Below are 21,882 nucleotides of genomic sequence, written 5' to 3'. Positions count from 1 at the left end.
CATCCTCTAACTAAATAAAACCGTCGCAGAGGTAGAGCAGAAAAACAACACTCAAGGGTTGGGCAACCTGTTTGAAGATATAATAGAGGAAAATTTCCCAGGCCTTGCTCAAAATCTCGATATACAAGTTCAAGAAGCTCAGAGGACCCCTGGGACATTCAATGCAAACAGGAAGATGTCACGATATGCAGTCATAAGACTGACCAAAATATCAAATAAAGAGGCCCTTCTAAGAGCTGTAAGATGAAAGAAGCAAGTGACATACAATGGAAAGCCAATTCACATAACACCAGACTTCTCTAATGAGACTTTACAAGCAAGGAGAGACTGGGGCCACATTCTCACTCTTCTGAAACAAAACAATGCCCAGCCTAGAATCTTATACCCTGCAAAACTAAGCTTCACAAATGAAGGAGAAATTAAGTCATTCTTAGACAAGCAAAGTCTCAGAGAATTCACCAAGACAAGACCAGCCCTACAAGAAGTACTCAAAACAGTGTTAGGCACGGAACACCATAATAAAAACTCACAAATATAAAAACAACCAAAACCCAAAGATTAAAGGCCAGATAATACAACGGCTCAAGAGAGAAATCAAAGCAACAACATCCAACCCAACAGAATGAACAATAATCTACCTTACCTATCAGTTCTCTCAATAAATGTGAATGGCTTAAACTCTCCACTCAAGAGACATAGGCTGACTGAATGGATAAGAAAATACAGGCTAAGTATATGCTGTCTTCAGGAAACACATCTAACCTGCAATGATGCATATAGACTAAAAGTAAAAGGGTGGAGATCAGTATTCCAGGCAAGTGGAAGCCAAAAGAAGGCTGGCATGGCAGTTCTAATTTCAGACAATTTAGTTTTTAAACCAACAAAAGTAGTGAAAGACAAAGAGGGCCATTATATAATGGTGAAGGGCACACTTCAACAAGAAGAGATAACAATTTTATATATATATGCACCCAACTGAGGTGCACCCAGTTTCATAAAGCAAACCTTACTGGATCCAAGCAAATGGATTAATAGCAACTCCATAATCACCAGAGATTTCAACACCCCACTGACGGCACCAGACAGATCCTCCACACAGAAAATTAATAAAGAAATAATGGATTTAAACAAAACCTTGGAACAATTGGGTCTGACTGACATCTACAGGACAGTATACCCAAAATCCACTGAATATACGTTCTTCTCATCAGCTCACGGGACATTCTCTAAGATTGATCATATCCTAGGACACAAAGTAAATCTTGAGAAATTTAAAAAAATAGAAATCATACCATGTACCTTCTCAGATAACAGTGGAATAAAACTAGAAATCAACCCTAACAGAAACTCACATTTCTACACAAAAACATGGAAATTAAACAACCTCCTACTAAATGATTACTTCATAAATGAAGAAATCAAGATGGAAATAAGAAAATTCAATGAAGAAAACAACAATGGAGAGACAAGTTATCAACTCCTCTGGGACACAGCTAAAGCAGTTCCAAGAGGAAAGTTTATCTCCATAAATGTCTATAACCAAAAGACAAAAAGATCACAAATAGACAATCTAATGAAACGACTCAAAGAGCTGGAAAAAGAAGAGCAGACCAACCCCAAACCCAGCAGAAAAAGTGAAATCAACAAGATCAAATCAGAACTAAACGAAATTGAAAACATGGAAGCTATTCAGGAGATTAATAAAACAAAAAGTTGGTTCTTTGAAAAAATAAACAAAATTGACACACCATTGGCTAAGCTAACGAAAAGCAGAAAAGAGAAATCTCTAATAAGCTCCATCAGGAAAAAAAAGGAGATATCACATCTGATTCCAAAGAGATACAAGATATAATTTATGAATACTACAAAAATCTTTATGCACACAAACTGGAAAATGTGGAGGAAATGGACAAATTTCTAGAAACACACAGCCTCCCTAGGCTCAACCAGGAAGAAATAGATTCCCTGAACAGACCAATCTCAACAGCTGAAATAGAAACAGCAATTAAAAATCTCCCTAAAAAGAAAATTCCTGGTCCAGATGGCTTCACACCTGAATTTTACCACACTTAAAAAGAAGAAATAGTACCTATCTTGCAGAAACTATTCCACAACATCGAGAAGAACGGAAACCTCCCGGACACCTTTTATGAAGCTAATATTACTCTAATACCAAAACCAGGAAAGGACGCAATAAAAAAAGAAAACTACAGACCAATATCCCTAATGAATACAGATGCAAACATTTTCAACAAAATCTTAGCTAACTGAATCCAGACGCTTATCAAAAAAATATTCCATCACGACCAAGTGGGATTCATCCCAGGGATGCAGGGATGGTTCAACATACATAAATCTATAAATGCAATTCACCACATAAACAGAAGCAAAAACAAAGACCACATGATTCTTTCAATAGTTGCAGAAAAAGCTTTTGACAAAATTCAACACCCTTTCATGATACGAACACTTAAGAAAATAGGCATAGAAGGGACATACCTAAAAATGATACAAGCCATATATGACAGACCCATAGCCAACATCATACTGAATGGGGAAAGATTGAAATAATTCCCACTTAGAACTGGAACCAGACAAGGCTACCCATTATCTCCACTTCTATTCAACATAGTGCTGGAAGTCTTGGCTACAGCAATCAGACAGGAAAATGGAATTAAAGGTATCCAAATAGGGGCAGAAGAGATCAAACTTTCACTGTTTGCTGATGATATGATATTATATCTAGAAAACCCCAAAGATTCAACCAAGAAACTCTTGGAACTGACCAATGAATTTAGTAAAGCCTCAGGAACAAAATCAATACACAGAAATCAGAGACATTCATATACGCCAACAACAATCTAATTGAGAACCAAATTAAAGACTCAATTCCCTTCACAATAGCAACAAAGAAATTAAAGTACCTGGGAATATACTTAACCAAGGATGTAAAAGACCTCTACAGGGAGAACTATGAAACACTGAGGAAGGAAATAGCAGAGGATGTAAACAGATGGAAATCCATACCATGCTCGTGGATCGGCAGACTCAACATCATCAAAATGTCTATACTACCCAAACTGATCTACAGATTCAATGCAATACCTATTAAAATTCCATCAGCATTCTTCACAGATATAGAAAAAATAATTTTACGCTTGGTATGGAACCAAAGAAGACCTCAAATATCAAAATCAATTCTAGGCAACAAAAACAAAATGGGAGGCATTAATTTGCCAGATATCAAACTGTACTACAAAGCTGTAGTAATTAAATCAATATGATATTGGCACAAAAATAGGAATATTGACCAGTGGAACAGATGTGAGAATCCTGATATAAAACCATCCTCATATAGCCATCTAATCTTTGACAAAGCAGACAAAAATATACACTGAGGAAAAGAATCCCTTTTCAATAAATGGTGCTGGGAAAACTGGATACCTACCTGTAGAAGGCTAAAACAGGACCCACACCTTTCACCTCTCACAAAAATCACCTGTCACGCTGGATAACAGACTTAAATCTAAGGTATGAAACTATTAGAATTCTAGAGGAAAAAGTTAGAAACACTCTCCTAGACATTGGCCTAGGCAAAGAGTTTATGAAGAAGTCCCCAAAGGCAATCACAGCAGCAACAAAAATAAATAAATGGGATATGATCAAACTACAAAGCTTCTGCACAGCCAAAGAAATAGTCATGAAAGTAAACAGACAACCTACAGAATGGGAGAAAATTTTTGCATCCTATGCATCCAATAAGGGACTGATAACTAGAATATACTTAGAACTCATGAAAATCAGGAAGAAAAAATCAAATAACCCTATTAAAAAGTGGGCAAAGTACTTGAACAGAAACTTTTCTAAAGAAGACTGAAGAATGGCCAACAAACATATGAAAAAATGCTCAACATCTCTAATCATCAGGGAAATGCAAATCAAAACTACAATGAGATATCACTTAACTCCAGTGAGAATGGCCTTTATCAAAAAGTCCCCTAATAACAAATGCTGGCGTGGATGCGGAGAGAGAGGAACACTCCTACAGTGCTGGTGGGACTGCAAACTAGTTCAACCTCTGTGGAAAGCAATATGGAGATACCTTAAAGCGATACAAGTGAATCTACCATTTGATCCAGCAATCCCATTGCTGGGCATCTACCCAAAAGATCCAATGACACTCTACAAAAAAGACACCTGCACTCAAATGTTTATAGCAGCACAATTCATAATAGCAAGGCTGTGGAAACAGCCCAAGTGCCCATCAATCCAAGAATGGATTAATAAAATGTGGTATATGTATACCATGGAGTACTATTCAGCTCTAAGAAACAATGGTGACATAGCACATCTTATATTTTCCTGGTTAGAGCTGGAACCCATACTATTAAGTGAAGTTTCCCAAGAATGGAAAAACAAGCACCACATATACTCACCAGCAAATTGGTATTAACTGAACAGCACCTAAATGGTCACATATGTACTACAGTAATAGGGTATTGGCCAGGTGGGAGGGGGGACGGGGGCTGGTATATACATATATAATGAGTGAGATGTGCACCATCTGGGGGATGGTCATGCTGGAGACTCAGACTTGTGGGGGGAGGGGGGAAAATGGGCATTTATTGAAACCTTAAAATCTGTTCCTCCATAATATGCCGAAATAAAAAAATAAATAAATAAAATAAAATAAAATAAAATAAGCCAGGCAGTGTGGCTCATGCCTGTAAAGCCAGCACTTTGGAAGGCTTAGGTGGGAAAATTACTTTAGGCCAGAGTTTGAGACTAGTCTGGGCAAAGTAGTGAGACCTCATCTCTACAAAAAAATAAGAAAAATTAGCCTGGCATGGTGGTACCTATCTGTAGTCCCAGTTACTTGGGAGGCTGAAGCAGGAGGATAGCTTGAGCTCAGGAGTTTGAGGTTGCAGTGTGATAGGATTGGGCCGCACTACAGCCTGTGTGACAGAGTGAGACCCTGTTTCTAAAAAAATAAATGAATAAAAAAATTATATATAAAGTTGTTCAACATCACTAATCATCAGGAAAATGCAAATCAAAACCACAAGATCTCACCTTTCGCCTGTGAGCAGGGCTATTACTAAAAGCACATGAGATAACATGTGTTGGCAATGGTGTGGAGAAAGGGGCCCTTACATCCTACGCACCATTGGTGGGAATGGAAATTGGTGACACCATTGTGGAAACAGCATAGAGGTTCCTCAAAAATTTAAAAATAGAACTACTATGTGACCCAGCCAAACTTCTTCTGGGTATATACAAAGATGAAATGAAATCAGCGCCTCGTAATATCTGTACTCCCATGCCCTAATGAAGCATTATTCACAATAGCCAAGATATGTAAAAAACTAAATGTCTGTGAATGTATGACTGTTTAAATAATTGAATTGTAGTATATATATGCAATGGAATATTACGCAACTTTATAAAAGAAGGAGCTCCTACCATTTGTCACAAATGGATGAACCCTGAGGACATTATACTAGGTGACATAAGCCAGACACAGAAAGAAAAATAGTGCATGATATCTCTGATATTTGGAATCTAAAAAACATGTCGGATACACAGAAGCAGAGTAGAATGGTGGTTCAGGGGAGCAGGAAAGCAGGAAAGGAGAGATGCGATACAAAGCTGCAGTTATGTAACTGCATCCAAAGACCTAAAGTACAGCATGGGGGGCAGAGAGATGTTCAAATTACATGAAGTTGCAGTTAGAAGGTGTAATTGCTGAAGATGTATTCTACAGCATAGTGACTATCGTCAGTAATAATGTACCATATACTTGAAAAATGATAATAGAATAGATTTTAAATGTTCCTACCACAAAATAATAAGTGTGTGAGGTAAGGGATATGATAATCAGCTTGATTTAATGATTGCACAAGTGTGCAGGTGTGTGCATATAAATATATATACACATATATATCACAATATACCCCATAAATATATACAATTTTGTCAATTAAAAAGAAATTAAATCTGGGAGGCCGAGGCGGGCGGATTGCTCGAGGTCAGGAGTTCGAAACCAGCCTGAGCAAGAGCGAGACCCCGTCTCTACTATAAATAGAAAGAGACTAATTGGCCAACTAATATATATAGAAAAAAAATTAGCCGGGCACGGTGGCACATGCCTGTAGTCCCAGCTACTCGGGAGGCTGAGGCAGCAGGATTGCTTGAGCCCAGGAGTTTGAGGTTGCTGTGAGCTAGGCTGACGCCACGGCACTCACTCTAGCCTAGGCAACAAAGTGAGACTCTGTCTCAAAAAAAAAAAAAAAAAGAAATTAAAAACTAAGGACTGTAGTTGATAATATTATATTGTATCCTGGAAATTTTCTAAGAGAGTAGATTGTAGGTGTTCTTATTGCATTAAAAAAAGACATATAAGATGATGTATATGTTAATTGGCTTGTCTGTAGTAATTGTTTCACTTACGTATCTGTATACCAAACCATCAAGTTGTACACCTTAAATATACACGGTTGTAATATTTCAGACACCAGAAGTTTTCCCCACACGCCAAGCCAGCGGCCAGTTCTGCAGAAGTTCGGGACAGCTGGGTGTTCTCTAGTTAAATGCAATTCTGGCAGCATCTGACTGAGGATAGCATCAGACTCCACAGAGTGAGGGCTCCATCTCACAAGATTGTCCCCACTGTAGATGCCAATCACAAGCTCAGCCTGTTTTACCTATGCTTCTGACCTACTGCTACAAATTGGGGTTTCCATGCTCCCCTCTGCCTGTTTGATTAATTTGCTAGAGCATTTCGCAGAACTCAGGGAAGCCCTGACTTACGTTTATGCATAGCGTGTGGTATGTGAAGGGCTCTGAGCTTCCACGCCCTCTCCAGGGGCGACACTCTCAGAAAGTTCCCCCTCATTAGTTCAGCTACCGGGAAGCTCCCAACCTAGTCCTTCTTGGTTTTTATAGAAGCCTCACTACCTAGGCATGATTGATTTAATCATTGGCCACTGGCAATCAATTTAACCTATAACCTCCTTCCTCACCCCTCCCCAGAAATTGGGAGGTAAGGCTGAAAGTCCCAACATTTTGTCAATGAAAAAGAAGCCAAATTCTGTAAGATAATTTTAAAGAGGTTTATTCTGAGCCAAATTTGAGGACCGTGACCCAGAGCCACACCAACAAGCCTTAAGCATGTGGACTCACTGTGGCTGGGTTACAGTTTGGTTTTTATACATTTCAGGGAGACAGGGGTTACAGGTAAAGTCATAAATCAATACATGGAAGGCATACATTGGTTTGGCCCTGTTAGGGACTGACCTTTTATAGCCCCACCAGACAGAAAAGCAGAGATATTGAGGATGCAATTACACAAGAGGAGGTTTATTTTTTGGCTAGCCGGGGTCCAAGCCCCAGAGCATCAACGCAGTGGCCACTCTCACAGGCAAGGACCCCGACCGGAACAACAGCATGCCTTTTATTTTTATGGTGCACAAGCTGCGCACAAGCTGACTACGCATGGATCATGCGTTGACTTTTAAAATGATTGGTTGCCCACTATTGCCTTTTGAAATAATTGGCGGGTTGGTTGCCCTCTATTGCCTGATAGGCCAGTCGCCCGTGTTTTAATGACTTTATCCCATAATTCCCCATATAGCGGCATAGCAAGCAAGCAATGACCAGAAGCAAAAGTTTGCGGTTAGCTCATTGCCCCACTCAAGTAAATTTTTTATAATTGAAAAAACTTTTTTGCCCTTTTTTTGTCCTATCAATTTTTCTGTCTTATAGTGCCGGAGCCAGCCGGCGACGTGAGGCACCTGGAGTTAGGGGGCGAGGCTGAGAAATGAAGAGACAACAAAAAGATGGGGACGGGAGGACGGAGTCCTTGCTGACTGCCGCACCTCGTTTATTTCCGTTGCTGTATTTATACAGATAAGAACAAAGGAGAAGCAAAATGCATTGGAACAGGTGGTGCATGTCTTCATTAAACCAGAAAACAAAACAGTTCTTGTTTCTTTTAACCTTACGTCACTTTGATAGTCCTTTTCCTCGCTTATGCAGTTTTCTAATCTACAACTTAACTTTTTTCTGATATCAAAAAAGCTACAAATACTCAACTATGATCACTCAGACAGTTCAAGGAAAGAGCACCCAAGCGTAATTAACAATTCTGAGAAAGGAGTGTGCAGGGCCTAGGGGGGGCTATAAGCTACGAGGGCTGTGTGCACAGGATTACTTCAGTGACCTTCTATAACTGCTACTGTTATCTCCAGCACCCTCTGTGAGCTAGAAGAAAGGCCAAGAATGTCAGAGCTATGAGTTAAGGCGCCAGGTGCTGTGTCTCAAGGACCCCAGTGTTCCGGGCAGCAACCGCACTTTAACTCTCCCGTGTTCGGGACAGCTCCCAACATTATAGCCCAAAAAGGTGGGATATCTCGAAGAGGGGAGGCTTACAGGTTATAGGTGGGTTTAAAGATTCTTTGACCTGTAAATGCTAAAGACAAGAAGCTTTGTCTAAAATCTTGGTATGTTTTAAGATAAGGAGCTGTTTATCAGAGACAAGCCACTGGACATAGATTCATTGTGTAAATTGAGGACCTGCAGGTGTGTCTTGCATACCCTTAGGCCTGTTAATGGGTTACAAAGGATGTCTCTAAGCAGGGAGGGGGCATGATGGGGCATGTCTGACCTCCCTCCTCCTGGCGGGCAGTTTAGTTTTAGGATATTCCTTTGGCCAAGAGGGAGTCCATTCAGTCAGCCGGTAGGGGCTGAGCCTTAAGATTCTATCTTAGGTCACACCTCTAATCCTGCCTGGCTCTTTCTGGTGTTGTGTCCCCATGCTGAAGCTACCAGGGGACTGCCAGCCACCATCAACTCATTAGCACACAAAAAGGCACTTACCACTTTGGAAATTACAGAAGTTTTAGAAGTTGAAGACCAGAAAACAGGACAAAGACCAAATAAATATTTCACAGTATCATAAGAATAAAAATTATTTTTTAAAATGAGGACTGAACTCTGATTTTTTTCTTTTGCTAAAAACTCCTTCCTAAGGAGGCCAGCAGGGTTAGGATGACAAACAGTAAATTCCCACTAAGCGGCTTTTGTTAACCAAATGAAGCAGTGGTTTACTTCCCAACCTGAAAAGATAAGAAGACCCTGTCTTAACTCAAGCATCCTAGCAGATGCCTATTCTTAAATTTAAAGCATCTTAAAACATCCTAGCAGGCGCCTATTGTAAATTTAAAATGTCCTCCTGTCTGGACCTCCCAGAGTACTCACACCCTTATCTTAAAATAAGCATATCCTTTCTGGCCTTCTAGATGAAGTCTAACTCTCTCAGCCAATTGCCAGCCAAAGAATCTTTAAACCCACCTATAACCTGTAAGCCCCCGCTTCGAGATGTCCCACCTTTTTGGGCCAAACCAATGTATGCCTCTCATGTATTGATTTGTGACTTTGCCTGTAACCCCTGTCTCTCTGAAAATGTATAAAACTGAACTGTAACCCAGCCACAGCGAGCCCACTTGCTCAAGGCTTCTTGAGAGTGGCTCCGGGTCATGGTCCTCAAATTGGGCTCAGAATAAACTTCTTTCAAATATTTCAGGGCTTGGATTTTTCCATCCACAAAAAGGAGAAAGCAAACTAATTGAAATGGGTAAATATTTTTATATTCTTAAAATGGAAGTGTGTACATCAGTGAATAAAAGAAATTAAAGTTACATTTCTATACCTGAATATGAAATATAGAATTTTAATTAGAAAGAAGAAATAAAAGAAAAATACAGAAATATAAATTACCTTACAAAAAGTTCAAAAATAGTCAACACTATGCATTTTTTAGAAATGCACAGGTAGTAAAATCAATGAAATTAAGCAAGAGAAAAGTAATCAGTGTTAGATCCGAGCCACGAGAGAGACACTCGAGGCCTCATGTGTGGCCAAATGCTGTGTATTTGGGGCATCTGGGTGCAGATGGGTGGAGGTAAAGAGCGCTCACCCTGACGGAGGGACAGCCTTGGGTTTTTTTGTTTTTTTTTTTTATTTCGGCATATTATGGGGGTACAGATTTTAAGGTTTCAATAAATGCCCATTTCTCCCCCTCCCCCCACAAGTCTGAGTCTCCAGCATGACCATCCCCCAGATGGTGCACATCTCACTCATTATGTATGTATATACCTACCCCCCACCCCCCTCCCACCTGCCCAATACTCTATTACTGTAGTACCTATGTGTCCACTTAGGTGCTACTCAGTTAATACCAGTTTGCTGGAGAATATATCTGGTGCTTGTTTTTCCATTCTTGGGATACTTCACTTAGTAGTATGGGTTCCAGCTCTAACCAGGAAAATATAAGATGTGCTATATCACCGTTGTTTCTTAGAGCTGAATAGTACTCCATGGTATACATATACCACATTTTATTAATCCATTCTTGGATTGATTGGCACTTGGGCTGTTTCCACAGCCTTGCTATTATGAATTGTGCTGCTATAAACATTCGAGGTGCAGGTGTCGAGTGTAGAGTGTCATTGGATCATTTGGGTAGATGCCCAGCAATGGGATTGCTGGATCAAATGGTAGATTCACTTGTATCGCTTTAAGGTATCTCCATATTGCTGTCCACAGAGGTTGAACTAGTTTGCAGTCCCACCAGCAGTATAGGAGTGTTCCTCTCTCTCCGCAACCACGCCAGCATTTATTGTTTGGAGATTTTTTGATAAAGGCCATTCTCACTGGGGTTAAGTGATATCTCATTGTGGTTTTGATTTGCATTTCCCTGATGATTAGAGATGTTGAGCATTTTTTCATATGTTTGTTGGCCATTCTTCAGTCTTCTTTAGAAAAGTTTCTGTTCAAGTACTTTGCCCACTTTTTAATAGGGTTATTTGATTTTTTTCTTCCTGATTTTCGTGAGTTCTAAGTATATTCTAGTTATCAGTCCCTTATTGGATGCATAGGATGCAAAAATTTTCTCCCATTCTGTAGGTTGTCTGTTTACTTTCATGACTATTTCTTTGGCTGTGCAGAAGCTTGGTAGTTCGATCATGTCCCATTTATTTATTTTTGTTGCTGCTGTGATTGCCTTTGGGGACTTCTTCATAAACTCTACAGGGAGAACTATGAAACACTGAGGAAGGAAATAGCAGAGGATGTAAACAGATGGAAATCCATACCATGCTCCTGGATCAGTAGACTCAATATCATCAAAATGTCTATACTACCCAAGCTGATCTACAGATTCAATGCTATACCTGTTAAAATCCCATCAGCATTCTTCACAGATATAGAAAAAATAATTTTATGCTTCGTATGGAACCAAAGAAGACCCCGAATATCAAGAGCAATTCTAGGCAACAAAAACAAAATGGGAGGCATTAATATGCCAGATATCAAACTATACTACAAAGCTGTAGTAATTAAATCAATATGGTATTGGCACAAAAATAGGAATATTGACCAGTGGAACAGATGTGAGAATCCTGATATAAAACCATCCTCATATAGCCATCTAATCTTTGACAAAGCAGACAAAAATATACACTGAGGAAAAGAATCCCTTTTCAATAAATGGTGCTGGGAAAACTGGATAGCCACCTCTAGAAAGCTAAAATAAGACCCATACCTTTCACCTCTCACAAAAATCACCTGTCACGCTGGATAACAGACTTAAACCTAAGGTATGAAACTATTAGAACTCTAGAGGAAAAAGTTGGAAACACTCTCCTAGACATTGGCCTGGGCAAAGAGCCTTGGGTTTTATAGAGGGTTTCTCTGGGGGAGTGAGTACCTGGGCCGAAACAGCCCTGCAATGAATTTTTTGAACAACCGATTTCTGGGACCCCTGCGCCAGCCTCATCCTGCGTGGGGTCCCATGCGAACCAGGGGACAGGAGTGCTGGCTGCAGCTGGCTGTGAGGTTCACAATGTCCATCCGTCAGGGTGTCTCTGGACTCCTGTGGCTATTGCTTTACAAGCCTAAGTTTTCCATTCACTGAATTCCCTCCTTTACATAATTTTCGGGTTCCCACCTGGCACAAACCTAACAATCACAAAATTCAGAATGACACTTTCAGTATAAAAGGACAAAAGGTATTGCTATTAAAATAAAAACTTCAGTATAAAATCAGTAAGAAATATAGAAGTTTTTCAAGTCAGGTTTATTGAGGTATAGTTTACAAATAGTAAAATTTACTCTTTTTGGTTGTACAGATATTTAAGTTTTCACAAATTTATACACTCAGGTTGTCACCACATTCAATACACTAAATATTTCTGGTCAGTCAAAAATTTTGCCATCATAAAAATTTCTCCCCTCATTCCTAGCCCCTGACCTGAGACCTGACTATATTTTTTTCTTTTCCAGTTTATCATATAAATAGAACTATATAGGATGTCGCTTTGAGAATTGGTTTCTTTCACTTAACATGTTGTATGTGCCTATGTACACTACTTTTTATTGCTGCGTAGTAGTCTGTTGTGTGATATTCAATTTATTACTTCACCGGTTGGTAAACATTTGAGTTTTTTCTAGCTATTGGCTATTATTAATAAAATTGCTATAAATATTTGTATAGAGGTCTTTGTGTGGACCCAAGTTTTAATTTCTCTTGAGTAAAAATCTGGTAGTGAGACTGCTAGTTGCATAGTAAATCCCCACTGTTTTGCTTTCCCACCAGGAATGCATAAGATTACCAGTTGCTTTGAATATTCTCCAGTATTTAAGATTAACATTTTCTTTTCCTTTTAGCTATTCTCCTAGGTATGTGGTGTCATTTCCCTGTGTTTTTTTTTTTTTTTTTTTTTTTTTTTTTTTTTTTTTGAGACAGAGTCTCGCTTTGTTGCCCGGGCTAGAGTGAGTGCCGTGGCGTCAGCCTAGCTCACAGCAACCTCAAACTCCTGGGCTCGAGTGATCCTTCTGCCTCAGCCTCCCGGGTAGCTGGGACTACAGGCATGCGCCACCATGCCCGGCTAATTTTTTTTTTTATATATATATATCAGTTGGCCAATTAATTTCTTTCTATTTATAGTAGAGACGGGGTCTCGCTCAGGCTGGTTTTGAACTCCTGACCTTGAGCAATCCGCCCGCCTCGGCCTCCCAAGAGCTAGGATTACAGGCGTGAGCCACAGCGCCCGGCCTCCCTGTGTTTTTAATTTGTGTTTCCCTAATACAGTTACGTGTCTAATAATGACGGATTAGTCAATGACTCAGTGGTGACCAGTGGAGCTGAAGACTTTGCATCACCCAGGGCATCACAGCTTCATAAAGGCCATGTGCAGTGTGCATTGCTTGCACGTTTGCGGTGATGCTGCTGGAAACAAACCCACTGCACTGCCAGTGATGTAAGTATAGTGCGTGCAATTATGTACAGTGCATAACCAATAATGATGATAAATGACTATGTTACTGGTTTATGTGTTTGCTATACTATACTATTTATTGCTATTTTAGAGTGCACTCCTACTTATAAACAAGTTTGCTGTCACGCTGACAGAATCCTCATGCATCACTTGTTTATGGAGCCTCTTGATTGCATCACTTTCTCTTGTCCTTGATTTAATCTCATGTGGTTTTGTTCACTAAGGCCACTGAGATACAAAATCTATCGTTAGTGCTCTCAGTGAGAGACCATGCTGAGAGATTGACCCGAAAACAAATGAAGAGTGATTAAGAACTAGGAAGGGGGAACATTAGTGATGGTTACTCCCCCAAGCCAGGCGTATCCCATTCTCTCACAGCTATGACCTTGAAGAACAGAAACCACATGACAGAAGCTGTTAAAGACGTGCTTTGTTGAAGTCAATAAAACTACAAAAGTTTGAGAAGGGCCTATCAGATATGGAGAAACTTATAAAGAACTGAATTGAAGACCAGACACTGAAGTGTGTCCTTCTGAGCATCATGACAATCCAGACCAAAGAAAAGAGGTTTTTTGAGATGTTGAAAGACAAGGCGAGACTCAGCCACATGTTGAATTCACTGCTAACTTTAACTCACAATCCTCATAATCATCACTGGTTACGTAATGTGAAAGTGAGTGGTGAGTCTGTGAGTGCTGGTGTGAAGGTGGCTGAAGGAATTTTGGAAACTTAGAGAAGCTGATTGTGGAGGAAAATTACTTGCCAGAGCAAATTGGCAATGTGGAAGAAGCTTCTCTGTTTTGAAAACAGATGCCTGAAAGGACTTTCGTCCATAAGGAAGCCAAGTCAATGCCAGGTTTTAAGGATTTTAAGGGCAAAATAAGAGTCTGACTGGGGGCCCGTGCTGTGGACTACAGATGGAAATCCTTGTGGTCTGGTGCCCTGCTGAATGGCTGTGCCAGTGAAATGGGCCGTGTTGCTCGTAACAAACTCGCCAGTCAAGATTATGCTTATTGTGATAATGCTCCTCCTTTTATTGGCGATCTTCATCCCAGTAGGAGTATAAAAGGGTATTTCCCCCTCCAAACACCACCTCTTTGATCCAACCAATGGGTCAAGGAGTTACAGCAGTTTATAAGGCCTAGCGCCGGAAGGGGACATTTGCCCAGCCTATTGCTTCACTTGAGGGAGACACTGATGAATTCTGGAAGGATCACAACATGTATGACTGCATCAAGAACCTTGTGTGGGGCTGGCACGGTGGCTCATGCCTGTATTCCTAGAATTTGGGGAGGCCAGGGGTTGGGGGAGAATTACTTGAGGCCAAGAGTTGAAGCCCAACTGGGCAATAGTAAGACCCTGTCTCTACAAAAACGATTTTTTTTTTAATTAGCTGGCATGGTGGCATGTACTTGTAGTCCCAGCTACTCAGGAGGCTGAGGCAGGAGGATCACTTGAGCCCAGGAGTTTGAGGTTCCTGTGAGCTAGGATGACACCACTGTACTCCAGCCTGGGCAACAGAGTGAGACCCCACCCACCAAGCAAAAAAAAAAAAATAAAAAAGAAAGAAAGAAAGTAACTTGCCTGGGCTTGGATGATGTCACCAAGGAATATATGAACAGCAATTTGAAGAAGACACTCCAGAGGCTTGTTCATGACATCAAAGGATTTGCCAACATCAAGGAGCTTAACAAAAGCATTAAGGCCGTGAGAAACAACTTTAGCCTGGGTACGAGTGAGGTTGACTTTGAGGAGCTCCTAGGGGTGGTTCATGAGGAATTGACTGATGAGCAGTTGTTGGAACTGAAACAGGAACGCATAGCTGAAGATGAGGCAGGAGAAAAGGGAACTGCGGGAGAAGAAAAAGAAGAAGAACCCCTAAGAAAACTCACAGTGAAGGGTTTAGGAGAAGCTGTTGCAGACCTCCATGAGCTCCTTAAAATATTGAAAACATGGACTCCAACACCAGTAGTTTGGAGCATCATCTTCTTCCAAGCAATATGTGGTGAAATAGAAACAAACCAAGCAAACCACCACGAACACGTTTCTGATAAAAGTGAGACCTCCTCCAGGAGCCCTCAGGCAGGTCGTTCAGGAGGGATTCCAGAAGAGGGCAAGTGGTCACAGGGCGACAGCTCCATGGGTGCCGCTGCCACCGGAGACTGCTGCGGAGGTAGAACACATGGACACCGATGACCTGCCCCGTGTAGGCCTAGGCTGATGTGTGTTTGTGTCTTGATTTCCAACAAAATATGTTCAAAAAGTAAAAAATAAAAAACTTTTAAAAATAGGAAAAAGCTCATAGAATAAGGATATAAAGAAAGTAGTTTTATATAGCTGAACAGTATATTTTAATCCAAGTATTATTACAAAAAGGTCAAAAAGTTTTAAAAAGTTAAATAAAAAAAATTATAAAGTAAAAATGTTACAATATACTAAGCTTAATTTATTATTGAAAGTAGAACAAAATGTACATATTTTGTGAGGTCTAAGGGCACAGTGTCATAAAGTCTACGGCAGAACACAGCAACGTCCTGGCCTTCACACTCGCTCGCCACCACCGGCTCAGCCAGAGCAGCTGGCCGTGCTGCACACTCCATTCCTTGTTAGTGCCCTGCATCGTGTAGCATTTTATCTTTTAATGGTTTTTTACTGTGCCCTGTCTACGTTTAGACACACTTAGACATGCACACACCGTGTGTGGACAACTGCCTGCGGCGTTCAGGACAGCGACTCGTGCACAGGTGTGGAGCCCAGGAGCAGCAGGCTGCACCAGCCTCTGCCACCTACCGCCAGGTCTGCGCAGGTGCACTTTGACACTCTCAGGGACAAAATCGCCAAGGACTCATTTCTCAAAAAATATCTCTATCGTTAAGGGACAAATGACTGTAACTAATGATGTTGAGCATAGCTTCATGGGCATATTTGCCATTTCTGTCTCTTCTTTAGTAACACATTTGTTCAAATCCTCTGGCTATTTTTAAAATTAATTCATTTATTTTATTGAATTGTAAGCATTCTTTATATATTCTGGATATAATCTCTTTATCTGATATGTTTTTCAAATATATTTTCCCAGACTTTGGCTTATATTTTTATATTTTTAGCAGAATCATTTGAAAAACAGAACTTGTACTTTTCACCATTTTAGCTTTTTTTTTCTTTTATGGTTCATACTTTACATGCCTGTGCAAGAAGTGTTTGCATAACCTGAAGATTTCTTTCTATGATTTCTAATAGAAGTTTTATACTCTTAAAACTACAAAATAAATATAAAACTTTATACCTTAAAGTTTATATTTAAGTAGTAATATATTTTGAATTCACTGTGTAAACAGTTGTGAGGTAAGTGCTCAGTTTCTTTTTTTAAAATGTGGATATCTGATTGTACCAATATCATATGTTGGGAAGACTGTCCTTTCTCCACTGAATTGCCTTGACATCATTGTCAGACTTAATTGGCCATATATGTGTGGGCCTATTTCTGATGCATTTCTGGACTCAGTATTATGTCCCACTGACTTATGTGTCTATATTTACTGCAGTGCCATGCTGTCCTGATCACTGTAGCTTTATATTAAATCTTGTAATTGGGTAGTGTTCTTCTAGATACTAATCTAATCTAATCTCTCCTTGTCCACCTAGAAAAATCTCAACACATGAAAAATCAAGTCTACTTTGATGAAAAATATAAGAATAATAGAATAATGAATATGAGACAATAAAACTATATTAACGATTTGTTGAAATTGCTTCCTAACCAGGAAAACAAAATCCTAGGAACTATAAATAACAAAATCTGAAAGACTGGGTACATAAAAAATTTAAAAATATTCTTATAGTGAAATTCATTATAAAGAAAAAGTGAAAGTAGAAAACAATATTTCACCACATTTAACAGGGAAGGAGTTGATAACCAAAAGTTTCTGCAGCTTTACAATAAATGGTGGTCAATTTCAGAATAAAGAAAAAATATAAACGTGGAAAAACTCAGACAAATCACCGTTTCCAATTGCAAATGGCAAAAGTATCCATAACCTCTGTAGAGGCTGGCGACAAATGGCTCTCTAGATAAAGGCCAAGAGAGACAAACTTGCACCCCAAGCGCAGCCACGGGAAGCGGTTGGAATGATGGAGTCGCAGAGGCGGGGCTGGCAGAGCTGGATCTCAGGACTCTGCTCCGCTGGGGACCCCACGTTATACTGTGATGTAAATAAGACCCCTGCTCTTAAATACCTCATAGATGATTGCTTTGAACGGTACGATATAGCCTTTTGCCTCCATTTTTCATATTTTGCTTTGAATTCCATCGTCTATCACTTCAGTATGTCTGCACCTGATTTTTTGAGGGGGCGTGTGTGACGCACCACCAGGCCCAGTGATGACAAACCCAGTCATGACGGCACGTGTGATTTACTTGTCTTCTTAGCACAAAACACCATTTTTGTCATCACCAGCACTTTTCATTCCAATAAAATTTAAATATACTAAGTGTGATTGCATGTATAGTGTGTTATAATATCAAAACTATTTTCTCACATTGTATGAGATTCTATATGTTTCAGCATCTGTCCTTCCATCCCCTCCTTGTTTTACAGCCTCAGGAGAGGGTGTGTGCAACACCACACTCTGTTTCAGCAGTGAATTCCAAGGGGAATAGATACTGAGACAGAGATGAGAGGAGTGAAGGACTGTTGGAGTCCCTGTTGGAAGATTCACCTGTAGCATGGGAGGAAGGCAGGTGTGGAAAGAGGGTAAAGCTGCCCCATAATGCAGTTGTACCTGAGGCCTCACACATATCACAGGAGAGCTGAGGTGAGACAACGCTCAGGTTTGCCCCAAATCATGGTGAAAAGGCAGGTCTTTGCATCCAGTCAGTGGCTGCAGGCTGTCCCCTGGGAAGGGTATAAATTTGGGTATAGCAGTCTCTGCACTTGAGTGCATGTCCCAGAGAGGGACACTCCTGTGAGCCATGAGCAGCTGATATTCTCAGCTGCTGGCGTCCGGTGTTTTGACCTCAGGAGGGGCCTGGGTGGACTATCAACATACCCATTGCCCATAACAATCCACTAGTTGTTGATTACCTGATACATGAGGCCACCCCCAGGGACTTTACATGGAAACTATCATGGGGTAGATGTTATTTTTCATCTTTTAAAATTTGAGTCACCTAAGTGTGACATTGATTAAATGGTACATGACATGCCATGCTCCCTATGTGTGGAAGAGTGGTAATTTGAGTCAGTGGCTATCCAATTACACAGCATGTCCCTTTGACCACTATGTTATATAATGAGTATAAACTACTTTTAACACAGGCACTAAATGAAAGGACAAACTAGACAGCCCAACGCCAATGGCAACATGGTAGCTGTTACAAGACAATGGGTCATCCAAAAGGAACACCTGGGGGTGGTATGGGGCCAGTGGTACCTTGTCCTTCCTGGACACCCCTGATTGGCCATTCATCACTGAGAGTAGGGCTATAGGTTGAGACCAAGGATGGAGTCATTTCCTTGTTCTCAAATAATAGATTTAGGGACAACTAATCTTTAAGAGAACATACATATATAAGAAATGTGTCACACAAAAATGTGTCAGCATGTAGCTGGAATCATCAGGTTGAACCTTTAGTTCTGTGTTGGCCAGTGACAGATACAAAAAATAACATGTTATGGAACCAAATATCAATTGCTAATAACATAGGACAGGGTTGGTTTCATACAGTTTTATTTTGTTTTGTGTTTTGTGTATGTGTGTCAATAAGAGTTTTATGGGAGATGGTTTTCAACTACACAGATTTTGGCCGATTCTTTGAGGCATAAACTAAAGATTTAGAGGTGGAAGAGAAAGCTTACAAATGGGACAGAAAATATAATTTGAATTACATTCCTCATATTCAATTAGTTAAAAGAACAACAATAACAACAAAAACAAACTTAGGCATAGGATAAAAGAAGAAAAGCCCAACAGAGAATTTGGGTTCACTTTCCACTTATTATTTCTAGGATATGACAGAGTCAGATAAGGATCTTTCTAGTAAAACCCATGTCACTTGGTAGTTAAGAAGAGGAAATGGAAAAGGAATATTAATCCTATCTATTTTTCAACCATTTTCATGAAAACAGAATGTTTTCTCTATTTTCATGACAATTGAATATCAATTTCCCTTTTCTTTACCATCATTAAATTGTTGGTAAGGTAGTATATTTCACACACACAAAATGATGTTATATCATAACGAATGTGTTATTTTTCATTTTGTACATTTAATAGTCAGATTAAACACATGATTCAATTTCTTATAACAATCAGAAAAATAATATATGGTATGGTTCCATTGGTAAAACATACAGTTGCAAGAATTATTCACAACAGTAGGGGTGGACTTTATGAAAACTCTTGTACAATTTTCCTTATTCTCTCTATGACAAAAACATTTCAAAGTTCTGAAATTATTCCTTAAAAAAGATGATACATTTAGTTCTCGAACAACCAAGACTAAAAGTAAATAATCAACAGAGCATGTGATACTGCTCATGTAGCGCTGTAACACGGTGGTCTGGAGATGCTTGTAAGGGGAGCAAAGAATCAAATTGTGTCTCACTTTAAACACATGAAATGCTCCTCCATCAAATATGGGGACGCTGCCATAATCCACCTGGCATATTCGGCTGCTATGGGGACACATTTGGACAGGAATGATAACCCCACCCCAGGGGAGGCCTTTGAAAGCTCTGACAGCCCCGAGCCGACCACAGAAATCCTCCCTTTGGAACTCATGTTTCTGGTCCAGCCATCACCTCTTCATAAACTCTACCCCACCCTTTTGCCTGACAGACTGAGCACGAACTGTGGCGGTGCTGCTTAACTTCGCACTGACCCCTTATTTTCAAGGTCAGTTCGGAGCTACGCTATATTTCGTGCAATGTAATGCTTTCTTTAGGGTGTTGTTCCCGCACTCTCTTTTACAATCATCTTCTTTCAAGGCTCATGCTATTGAAGCACACAACCCGCTCCCTCTCATGGGGACAATTCACTGAACTAGTGGCTACTCCCTCTCGTTTGCAGATGACACTAGGGTCATGAATTTCTTTCCTACTCGAATTCTTCCCTCACCATGTAACCATCTTTCCTTTCATGCCTAATTATCTCACTCATTCTCGTAGCCATACTTTTGGCTTTGTTGTCAGCCCAAACTAAACAATGTCCTAATTCCTAATTTAAGCCACCAAACCTCTAAGTCCACATAGCTCAAATAACCCTACTACAGCTGTGTAATTATTTTTCACTCCGGACTTCTATTCTTTGTTTCACTTACCTCCTATACAGGCAGGCCAGTATCACAACAAATCAATGATACCCTACTTTACCTAAGCCCTCACGTTTGCCCCCAAATCCGCCCCTCTGTCTTCCTCCATCAGCTATCCATCCCATTTTGCGAAGTGAGTGTGGAATGCCTCTGCACTCCAAACCTGGACCTACGATCTCTATGGCGAATAAAAGCTATTGAGCATGTCTCAGAAACATGAGCCAGCCAGTAAGTCCGCAGGTGAGAAACTGTGCGAGTGCTGTCTCCATCGCTGTACACTTTAAACCCATCAGCTCGCAGCTAACCTCTCTTTCTGTCTCCCTCAGTAAATAAAATACTTTCCCAATTGAATGCTGGCAATTCCACATTTGCCCTAGATCCCTTCCTGTTCAATCTCAGGCTGTCAGTTATCAGTCTCTGTATCCATCCTTAGATTTTTGATAACTCATGGACCCTTCCCGCAAGCGTTTAAACTTCCTCAGACCCTGACATTTACATCTTACATCTTACCGAAATACAACTACCCCCCCAACATGACATCTTTCTCTCACCCTCTCAAAATACATTTCTCGGGATAATTGTTTGCACGCACGATTGTTCCATTTTCTTACAAGCCATTCCCGCCCCCACTGTCACCAGTCTGAAGTGCGACGCCCCATGCCAGAGGCGCGGCCCTTGCCAGGGACAGCGGCGATCTCTGTGCTGAGCAGCGGCGGAAGCCTCTTCACCTCCGCCCTCCATCCTGCTGCCTCTTCCTCCCCGCGCTGGCTCCAGAGCGCGTGCACAGCCTCCTCACAGGCAGGCCCTCCTCCGCTGCGCTCGCTCCTTCTTGTTCTTTCTCTGGGTTTCTCTTCTTTTAATTAAGTTTCATGCTGTTAGTCTCTCTCTAGTTTTTCTGATATACACACTCCCCCTAAAAGTTTTTTATTCATTTCCATATTTTAACATATTATCTCTATGTTGAAAACTTCCAAATTTTTAACTTTCAGCCAGGCCCTTCCTCTGAGCTCCAGATCCTTACATATGAATTCCCATGTGGCATAACTTCTCAAAGTTCGTCATGTATGGATCAATAGTCTTTTTCTCTCTGTACCCAGAGGTCAGCACCTACCAAATCGAACACACTAGAATTCGGGAAGGTAAGTTTGGTTAAGTATAAAGTCCAATTAATATACTAATCCGAGACCCTTGCGAGGTAAGACATTTGACTGTTTTCGATATCCCGCCCACCGA

The sequence above is a fragment of the Microcebus murinus genome, chromosome 13 (assembly GCF_040939455.1).
Source record: "Microcebus murinus isolate Inina chromosome 13, M.murinus_Inina_mat1.0, whole genome shotgun sequence".
NCBI classification, from domain to species: domain Eukaryota; kingdom Metazoa; phylum Chordata; class Mammalia; order Primates; family Cheirogaleidae; genus Microcebus; species Microcebus murinus.
Note: the sequence above shows the minus strand (reverse complement) of the source record.